This window comes from Suricata suricatta, chromosome 7 (assembly GCF_006229205.1).
Source record: "Suricata suricatta isolate VVHF042 chromosome 7, meerkat_22Aug2017_6uvM2_HiC, whole genome shotgun sequence".
Lineage (NCBI taxonomy): Eukaryota > Metazoa > Chordata > Mammalia > Carnivora > Herpestidae > Suricata > Suricata suricatta.
The window spans coordinates 59,030,519-59,041,717 of NC_043706.1; positions in this window are offsets into that span (position 1 = coordinate 59,030,519).

Here is an 11,199-nt window from a genome sequence, read left to right on the forward strand (position 1 = left end):
ACAAATCAGTGACATTAGACATTATAAATATGGATTATGCAAAAAAAATTTTTCCAATAAAAGGACTGCAATTTATCATTATTTTCCCCTGAATTTAATCATTGCTAATTACTTTCTTTGTTATTTACATTAATTTTAGTACTGCAATTTTGCAATTTGCTGCCAATCCTTCCTTTGTGCTTTTTTTAAAATTTATTTTTGAGTCCTTTTCAATCTTGCTGCATCCGAATGTATAATATAATCAAACAAGTCCTTGCAGCACTTAAGGAATCAAAAGATGCTCTAATGCCTTTGGACTAGCTGATTGATCAATCATGTTAACAATAACTTTGAATAATGTCAATACAATACTTTGTGTCCCAAAGAACTTTTATGAATATCTAGTTTTGTAAATTATTTTAAAGATTCATTAAGATATAGTAGCTCTTTGTTTTTATTAATGTTAGAAAATTATACATTTGTAAGTGTACCACCTCTACAGTCACAGCTTGTTGTTCAAATTGCAAAATTATGGTTAATCATCAACCACCTATTGGAATTGACTGACTTAACAATAGTGTCCACACATCTGAATAGATCTGTAGAGAGAAATAACAAATCAAACCCTGTGAATTGTGAGTCTTCAAAAACTAAAGCTATTCATTCCTTTATTCATACATCCAATGATTATTTACCTCAAGCCGACTATGAGCTTGTCAAAGGGCTGAGTTCTAAAGATGCAATAATTGAAAGACCTTTCAAAGAGTGTAGTGGAGATGGACACATACTCTAATATCTAGTTATGAATATCCATGTGCTAGAAATATGCATAGAATATACTACTAATAATAATAATAACAAATATATAAAAGCCACATGCTTGGTTTTGCTCAAAAATATTTATTCTGTAAAATGCATATGTTCCTGTGGAGAATAATAAGCCAAAATGCCATTTCATGTAATATGGATAATTTTCCTACACCCATGTAAATTACAATTACATACTACTTTTTTTGAATTGGTAAAAATTAAAAGTGCCTCTTTAACAGTGATACACATGGATGGATATAGATATAGATTAGAGAAAATAGACCCATTAGTTAATAAACTATCTGCATTTGGGAAAGTTCATAGGAACTGATAAAAATATAATTACCTATAATCATATTTACATGTTACAATCTTTTAACTAGCTACCTTGGACTGATTAAGCTTATGCTATTTATAATGTCATGGATCCCTTACCAACAATGTCTGAATGTGTCCAGGTTACAGTTATCACTTTTAATTATCTGGGAATAGACATCTGGTTAAAGGTAATTTCAGAGAACTTTAAAATAAAAAGAATAAAATCACCTGAAAATTTTCTAGTTCATATGAACAGGAAACATAGTCAAAAATTTAATTGAGCCAGTGTGAAGAGTGCCAAAGAAGAATGACTGGCTGTGGACAGTCAATACTGGTGAACCAGTAGGCATTGGTCAAATGTTACATGCACTGGATCAAACTTTTTTCTATCTATATATTTCAAAAATTGTTACATAAATGCTGAGCAATGTAATTAAATAAGCATACCTTATCTGTTGGGAAAACATCCAAAATCAATTATTGAATACTTTCTTGTTTCACCAACTTGGGAATAAAGAATAATCATGTTCAAAATAATACATATGTGATTTGCCTAAGAGAAATCATGTGAATTAGGCCCGAGGGCTGAGTCGAGTAAAACAGAGGGTCCTGGATTAAAACTTAGGGTATTTAGACAATAATGCATACAAATGGCTCAGGCACAGCCAGATAATTCTGAGGTGGCAGTGGTAGGTCATTGCATTTATAGTTCTTTTCATATTTTATTTTCTATCTGAGGCAAAGTTTTATATTTTTAAATTGGTACAAAGAATATGAAACAGATTTTATGTCATGTCCTTTCAATGGTTCTCGGATACTTTCCAAATACATGTTCACACCACCTGTTCTACCTGCCACACATTCTAGGAACTAACACCATTATTGTGTTGGAAGTCTTTTGTTATGACAGTAGTAGAAAGGATACCCCCTAAAATTCTACTCATGTAAGGAAAAGGCCAAAGTTTCAACACTTAAAGATCCTCAAATAGTTAACATTCGAGAAAATAAAAATCTGTGTCTCATTATCACACATTTGAGATCTAATAGTGAAGGAGTAAGCGAGCAGAGGGAGGAGGGGCACTGCTAAGGAGATTTATGTTTCTTTGGCTTTATCTTCAAGCAGAGATTTAAAAATCCAATTTTATTATTTATCCTCTCTTTTAGGGGTTAGCATGGACTACTCTCCCTCAATTACCATCAGGTTCCAAAGAACCTCAGCCAGTTGTTTGGTTAAGAAGGGAAATAGCCATGGCTGTTGTATTTCTGTAAGTATTTTCATATTTGTGCATTTGTACTTCGTACCTTTCTCCTAACCCAGCTGTCCACCTGAGCACTGTCCCCTCCCCATCTTCTTAGATGTGACATAGTACATTTTAAATAGAGGAAAATAATACTTTCAATTATAATGGAAAAAACTAGTGAGATATGAATAGATTAGCAAATTACATTAAAAAGTAAATATCACATAAATAAATGCCTGTCCTAGGTTGGTTAAAAAAAAAGTTCACAAAAGCCGATAATAAGATATGTGGAATATTAACTTAATCAGTTAGTTATTTAACCAAAGAAAAGTAACAGAGAAAGTTCTATTTGGCTGTTGGGCACATACCAGACAATGGACCAGAATGTACAATGTACATGTGTATAGCTTATATGTGACAGCATTTAATGAGTGTGGAAAGAGCCAATAAACACAAAGGTATCTTGACCTGCTAGGTCATCTGAAACATCTCCCATCAGATTTATTTCTTTAGAGTAAGACATAGCTTATGGAAGCTGAGTGTTAAAATAAAATTTCATATCTATGAAAGTTATATGTTGAAACTTCTGCTGATTTATACCAGTTTTACTCCTACAGGCCCTATCTCTTACATGTGACCAGAACCCTAAGGGAAAAGGGTAAGCGACAGATAAAGGCTGATATTAGGCAAATGTTGCGATATGGGTCATTGCCCAGAGTAAAGCGCTGCAGTGGCCTTTACTGAACTGATATGAAAGGAGGAGCATAAAACACTTCACAAAAACACCTCAGTGGAGAGGAAAAAAGGAGAGCGCTCAGTACAAACTGTTCTAGGGTCCCTGAGCATTATCCATTACTCTCAACTACTCCATGCATCAGAGATTATTATGTCCATGTTATAGATTAGGACATCATAGTCCAGGGAAATTAATAATGCAAATAAGTAACAAAAACAAGAGTAGAGGTATTGTTGACAAGCTTACTCTGGGAAAACTTGCATGTCTAGGATAATCTAATAATACTTCTAAATTATTAATGAAAGAACGAAAGGAAGAAGGAAGGTAGGAAGGGAGGGAGGGAGGAAGGGAGGGAGGAAGGTAGGAAAGAGAAAGAAAGAAAGAAACAGAGAAAGGGACAGATAAAGAACAGGGGGAGAGGGAGTAGCATGAGGAAAAAAGGGGAGAGAAAGGAAAAAAGACATTTTAAGGAAAATGATGAAATAACTAACCATTTATTGATTGTGCACATGCAGCAAATGCTTCCAAAATCATTCATAATAATGATGATTATGATCATGATCATAGCGAAAGAGCATCAAACCAGTAAAAAAAACAAAACAAAACAAAAAAAAACCTCTCTCTGTGAGAGAGTAAGTTTTGGGCACATAACTTGGCCTTCTGATATTACCAAATATTTTTTTGAAATTAGGGATTGTGTTATCTGCCCTCTCATGCCTTCTCATGCAAAAAGTGAATCTGCCTCAGTGGTGTTTAAACTGTCCCAAATATTTATTTTTATCCTTTACTAAATTCATTGACTCTACACATTTTCAATTATGTTTGTGGATCCAAACCCCTTAATGTGACTTTTCATTTTCTGTCTCATCAAGGCTCTGGAGCTGATTCTTCATTAGAAGTAGTTACAAGTGATTGACAGATATGGAAACACTAGACTAACTCCCACAGAATCATTCCTTTGTATAAGAGATAAAATAAATGCCTGTTTATACAGCATGGTTAAGAATTGGGTGGACTTGGTTAATTGTGTATTCTAGTTAGCTGAGGAGTTGCATGACCAGGGAGAATTAACAGATCGATATAAAAATGTAGTGCTTGGATTAAACCTGTTAGTCCTGGGCTTCTGACTTCTTTTCATTCATTTTTAATACATTCATGGAAATATTTTTGATGCTGTGCAAATTAAGTATCTATCATCCAGAAATTGTTTATAGAGTAGATAGATGGCATAACATATCTGATTGCATTTCTGAGAGTGTGAACTTTTTAAGGTTTTCATGTTTATTAAGCTGCCATGATTGTTGATTTCTTAACCATCAAACAAGTCAGTTGCTATTGTGTACGTTGGCCAAAGCTGTATTTTTGTTCAGAAGAGTTGAGGTGGCATTCAGGATATGTCTACAGGAGTCACTTTCACTTTTAATAATATCATGTTATTTTCTTCCCAAATACTATATCTAACCACATTTATAATGAAGCTGTGGACAAATTCTTTATATCACTTTATTTCAGCAACAATTACAAGGAACTGAATGTCATATACAATCAGCATTCTGTGAAGCTTTCATTTCATTATTTGACTGTATAATACACACATCTGTAGAATGAGTAATGTTCAGTTACCTGGGGTCATTTTCATTCATGGGTGTTTCACAGACCAGCTATTTCTAAGTGCCTGGGGTCCTTGGAAACTCAACTATAAACTGTTCATTAAAATTTTGATCATTTCACACCTAGTAGCATACGCCATATGCTGGATATCCAGTGAAGAAATTGCACAGCACTCTAAAACCTCAGTGTTCTCAGCTCTGGGCAACACTCTGAGCGGAGGCCAGTCTTAGTTGCCCACCTTCCTTTGGGGAATAGGGAGAATGTGGCTGTGAACCTAATCAGTTCCTATTCTTCTGAATGAAGGGAGAAATCACAGTGTAGTTATTGTGATAGGTGAGAGCTGGAATCTCTTCAATAGCCACAACCTTCCATAGCACCGTGCAAAATATCACCGGGAAACTGGCTAATTCTATATTTCTTTATTGATTATTGGGCTAATTTTTAATTGTAGACTTATAAGAAAGGAGATATCCATTTCCTGATCATAACACTCTGAAGATGCATATGGAAATGTTAAAGCAGATGACGTGTGCTATCCTGTAAGTATGGGATCCTCACATTTTCATTTGATGCATCAAAGAGTGGGGACTCACAATCTTCCCTAATGTGTTACATACATATCTTATTCAGGACAGAATTCCTATAAATCAGTGGTTCCTATCCTTTTTTGATTCATTCCACAATATTCTTCTATAAAATTGAATAAGCCCTCTAGTGAGACAAAATGTACATACAAACACATATAATAATATTGCTTCCATTTCACAGGGCTTCAGAATCATATAACTTCTATGTACCTATGAACTCAAGATGAATAAAGGAGCAAACGTGTTGGTATCAATCAGAAGTTAAATCCACAATCACTTAATGCAGAAGTTATACTTTTTAAAAAAACCCTCAAAATAATTAAATTTCACATAGGTTCCTTTTCCCCAGTTCAAGGGCCTTTCTGGCATGAGTTTCTAGAGCCCAGAGAAGAAACAGCCCTCCCTAGAGTTGTCTGGGGGAGTCAGATGCCTTCCGTGCCCTTGAGACAGCTTGTTCCCCACATGCAGGAGAGGCCAGCTTATGCAATCACTTAAACATTTGTTTCATTTCCGTACTAAATGTACTCATACATGTTGAAAGACTAAAGTACTTGCCTAAAATCTGCTGAAGAATATTCATTTAAAACAGTTTTATTCAGTACTTGCCCAGAATTTTCTGTAGCTCATGATTCAAATGTATTGGTTTATTTGTAGGCAAAGCGTTTCGTACAGAAAGATTTATTTTAAATTTTAAGGTAGTACTAAGAACATGTCAGAGGCCACTGTATTTGATCAATAAAAATTGTAAAATACAATTTAGTATGTAGAAACATTTTCTACGCTATGCATTTCTTTCTGCTGTATCTCCTAATTTCTGCACAGGAAGGGAAAGCTCCTTTCATGCTCCCATCTCCTCCACCCTCCTCAGCACAAATAGCACATATTTCGCACATTCATTGGGACTGCTTAAATTCAGGAAGATAATCGCCATTTTGCAAAAGGAAGCTCTGGCATATCTCTGAGCTGAGCCAACCAAGGTGTGGAAAAGGATGTTCTGAGACAGTATCTTTGTTTTCCCCAGGAGAACAGAACAATCACTGGGAGCAGTCCGGCATAAACTGTGAATATTGTATCTATTCCCTCATCTGGTTACCTTACCCTCCGTCTCCTTCTCTCAGAGTTTTAAGATGACCTCACTCCTCTCCCCCATCCAAGTATATGTGTCATATTAAAATGGATCATTCTTTGTCTTCTCCACATTCAGTCTTTGAGGAACATCCCCTTCATCATTTCATAGTGCTCCTACTCAGTGCTTGTATTTGTAATAAGACTCACCCTCTTTGCACTCCGCCCATAAGTGGGTGGCCTGGACAATCAGAGTATACTATGCATCAGATTACACTGTCTACATAGACATAGTGACCACTTCAGGGAAGGCACATGATCCAAGCCATGCTGACCAGAGTTTCTCCCATAATTTTGTCACTTTTGAGAGAAATATCTCCACTCAGTGGGATCTGGATACATTTGGATCATAGAAAAGGACACTGAGAGACTTTGGTAATCAAGACAAATAATATTTGAGGGCACCTGGGTGGCTCAGTCAGTTAAGCCTCCCACTTCAGCCCAGGTCAGATCTCATGTTCGTGGATTCGAGCCCCGCGTCAGGCTCTGTGCTGATAGCTCAGAGCCTGGAGCCTGCTTCTGGTTGTGTCTCCTTCTCCCTCTGCCCCTCCCCCTCTCATGCTCTGTCTCTCTCTGTATCAAAAATAAGTAAAACATTAAAAAATATTTTAAAAAAGACAAATAATATTTGAATAATCAAGGCTAATATACAATACCAAAATTGTATGCTGAACAAAATATCAAAACTGTAAAGACAGGGCCTTACCCAAACACCCATTATGTACTTCCAGAATTAACAAGAAAATGGGAACCCTACTGTTACGAATTATGTACTCTTCATGCACCAAGGACAGATTAGTATGGTCTCAAGGTTCCTGGCAGAAATACTGAAATGGGTTACTAAGAGACAGAACTAATGTATAGTGAATTTGAAACACTATGTTGCACAGCTGAAACTAATGTAACATTGTGTTTTAACTATCCTCAAACTAATTAAACAGAAACTATCAGAATAAAATTCAGATTTCATATGAGACTAATCGAGTTTACATACTGGTTACCAGTTCAGGGAGGAGGCAGGGAGCAAACAAAAGTCAGCTAAGGTTTTAAGGCAGTATTTTGTTACAAAAACTTTAACCCCGGCAAATTTTCAACCTGATAACAATTTAAATGTCTCTGAGTTTACACAGGAAAGGAAGTTGTTCACCAGAGCAGTGGGGCACCCAAAAAAGACCACACTAATAATCTCAGCCGCAGCAATGGAGGAAAATGGACAGACATCCTGTACGAGGCTGTCTGAGCTGGTGAAGAGCAAGGGCCTCAGGTTCCTGCGCTGTAGGAGTGAGATGATCTCCCTCCACTATGTATTATTGATTCTCCTGTGAAAGTGTTTATTCTCTGCATGTATCCCATTCTACCTACTTCATTTTGGCCTTAATACCGTGGGACATTTTAGATTCATCATAAGCATCATATTGCAAATGTATATAGGGTAAACACCCAGATTGAACAAGAGCACCTCGATCACCCATGGATCCTGACCTTGGAACTGGATAGAGACACTGAATAAGACTTCGGGCTGTCAACCTTTAAGGAAAAGATAAATGCATTTTCACCATTATGTGGAAGTAGTTGCATTATGTCGGAACTGGCCTTTTTATGTATATGCACAAAAAGACCGGTGTGTGGACTACTGCGGGGTAATACTAATGGACATTTTTTTCTATTTATATTTTGTTCCATTAAGAATGAATTATCCTACATTACATGGTAATCCTACTTAATCCGGGTGTTTTTGTGAAACTGACCTTACCTCTCCTCATGCTTTCTTTAGTGTACGCTTTTCCTCTGAGCTGAGCCTATAACCCAGGCCTGAATCATCAACGGAATCCAGCCCCTTGCTATATTTCCCCTTAACCCTCTAATCCTCTGGTTTAATTTGCATTTTGGTCCTGACTAGCTTACCCATATTATATCTGCCATTTGTTTTGGCCTACATAGTCAACTCTTTAAAAAAACTAAATAAGCATATTCTTTATATGTATGCCAGCCTACAAAATAAATCTCCACTTTTGCAGTGACCATAACAGACAGTTCTCTACTTAAAAAAATGTTCCTTTATCAGAAAAAAAAAATGTCACACAAAGAAATCGAAGAAAATAGCCTCAGTGGTTTCTTATGCATTGCAGAAATAGCTCATAACTATTGAGTACCAGGAACTATGACGTGGGAAGTATTATAATCACCATTATCTTACTGATGTTGCTAAGGAAGCATGGGTATTTATGTTTTGTTCAAGTAACGTAGCTATTAAATGGTAGAATTGGAATTCAAACATACACAGCCTAGGTACAAATCCAGGCACCTAACCCCTTTATAAATCTGCTTACTCAAAGCAGACATGAGTGAAGCCGTGTGGGTCACATGAGTGAACTGACTCAAGCCCATTTGGGCCAGACTAACAGTGAGCCTGGATATGCGAGGAAGGACATTTTAAACAGAAGGGCTTCATGCCGCTTTGTAAGTCATGCTACACAGACGGCCATGCTGTTTGCACCTAGAAAATCTCTGTCCGTTTCACACATAAGTGTGCACCGGCCATGGTTAGGCAGGTTCTACCTCTATATCAAAGAGTGGAATTACCTCTATTTTCTGTTTCACTTGTTCTTCCTACTTTACATCCCCCTCCGAAACATGCACATAAATACTGCCCTCCACACATTTAAGCAAATGGTGTCTCTAACCTTCCTCTTGCATTTGCTGTTTAAGTGTGTTCAACTATGTGCTGCATAGACCCTTTCTTTTTGTTACTTGCAAAATAAAAGCCACTCACCATAAATGCTTTCTTTTCACTGTGCTCCCAGCTAACTCCTGCACAAACAAATTAAGCAGATGGCAGACTTAAATGTTAAAGATAGAAAAAAAAACATGAAGAAATCTTGAAATAAATTAGATATAGGATAGAATATATTGAAATGTGATGAATCAGAGGTTAAAGTCACAGAGAATTTTAAACAATGCAGCTTCCTTGAAGATATGTGAATGATTCAGGATGGTAAGTGAGAGTGCCCTTCCCCAACAAGTGTGCCTCTATAATGTTTAATTCCCAAATCAGTCAAATGCCTTTTTAGGGGGCTTTGTTGCTTCACGAGGGCACGCACATAACCACAGCCATTTTTCCTTTCAGAGTAAAATGTGAACAGTCTCAATCAGCACAGGGAAGGAAGGTACAAAGGGCAGAGGTTTATGTCATTTAATATAATGACACTCATAGAGAATCCAGATTAAAAAGCAAATAGATTCTCATCTACTGCCCATTACTAGTTTCCCCAAATTTTACTACCAGGGAACATGCATTCACTGTAAAATGTTGAGCTCTGTTAAAATGCAAATTTTCCTGGGAGTGTTTAATCACATGAGTCATTTTCAACTATGAGTACATGAAATTAGCAGATCATTTCCTGAAAACTGGTTTAGGTAGGAGAAAAGGAAGAGTAAGCAGGAGGCTACGAGAAATGTGCATTAAGGAAGAAAAAGACTTGAAAATGAAGTTCCTATGATGGATGGAAGGGATCTAAAGTCAAAATATGTCTCATAAAGTGATTTTCCAGGGCCAGTCTTAATTTTTATCTGTTTAAAGATATTTTGTTTAACGTGAAGTAGTAGTATTTTGATTCCATTTAAAGAGGAAAGGTGCAAAAGGAGAAAGCAAAGAAATTATCATGTACCAAGTGTTCATTATGCATTCTGTGTTTTATCTCCAACCAGCATACTTCTCTGAAGTATTTTTTAAGTTTATTTATTTATTTTGAGGGGAGAAGCAGAGAGAGAGAGGGAGAGATAATACCAAGCAGGCTCCATGGCCTCAGCTTAGAGACTGACATGGGGATCAAATTCGTGAACCATGAGAGCATGACCTGAGCTGAGACCAAGAGTCAGTTACTTAACTGACTGAGCCACCCAGGTGTCCGTTATGGTTATGAACTCTACTTCACAGGGGAGGAAAGTGAGTGTCAGAAATGTTAATTTATTTGCTAATGGTCACACATTTAATAAATAGTATAGAGAAGAAATTCTGGCTACAATCTGTTTGCAAAGCACGGGCCTCCTTGTTTCAAATCACCTATTTGCATGATAAAATTTTAAAATCATTGAAGAGGGGATTATATATAATGTCATTCCATAAATAAAGGCATGAAAACTATTGATGTCAGTAAGATGTAACTAATACCTTTGTGGTCAGGAAGAGATAATAAGAGAAACAGGAAGAGATGCTGGAAAGAAGGAAAGAGGACACAGAAGTCAACTCGAACTAACCTGATTGTGCGCAGGTCCCCTTAGGATCCACCTGAGTGCTCATGTAATTTCCACAGACCCAAGACTTGCTTACTTCTGACATAGCATATTAATCTAAAGATATACAGTGAAGGGCTTAAATAAAAATTCTCAAACTCTCAATTTTAATCATAAACAAAGGGAAAAAATCCAGTAAAGCATTTTTAGGGCAATATCTGTTAAAATCATTTTACTTTCACAAAGTTGAAATTCAGACATGTCAGACTCCATCTTTATTCTCAATAGTTAAAAATTCCCTAACCTTCAGTGAGCCAGAGCAGGTAACGATGTACAATTGCACCAGTCTGTTTTTTTGTGGCTCTAACTTTGGATAGAGCAAGAAGCATTGTCTCCAAAGTATAAATTACAAGGAAAATCTGCGTGGGCACGTTCAAGTAAATGAAAAGTTACCTTTTAAGTGTTTATATTATGGGGGGGACAAGGTTCTAATAATTTAGATGAAGTGCAAAAATGCCCGCAGAATATTGGATTAAAAGAAAAACATTATTAAGAACAA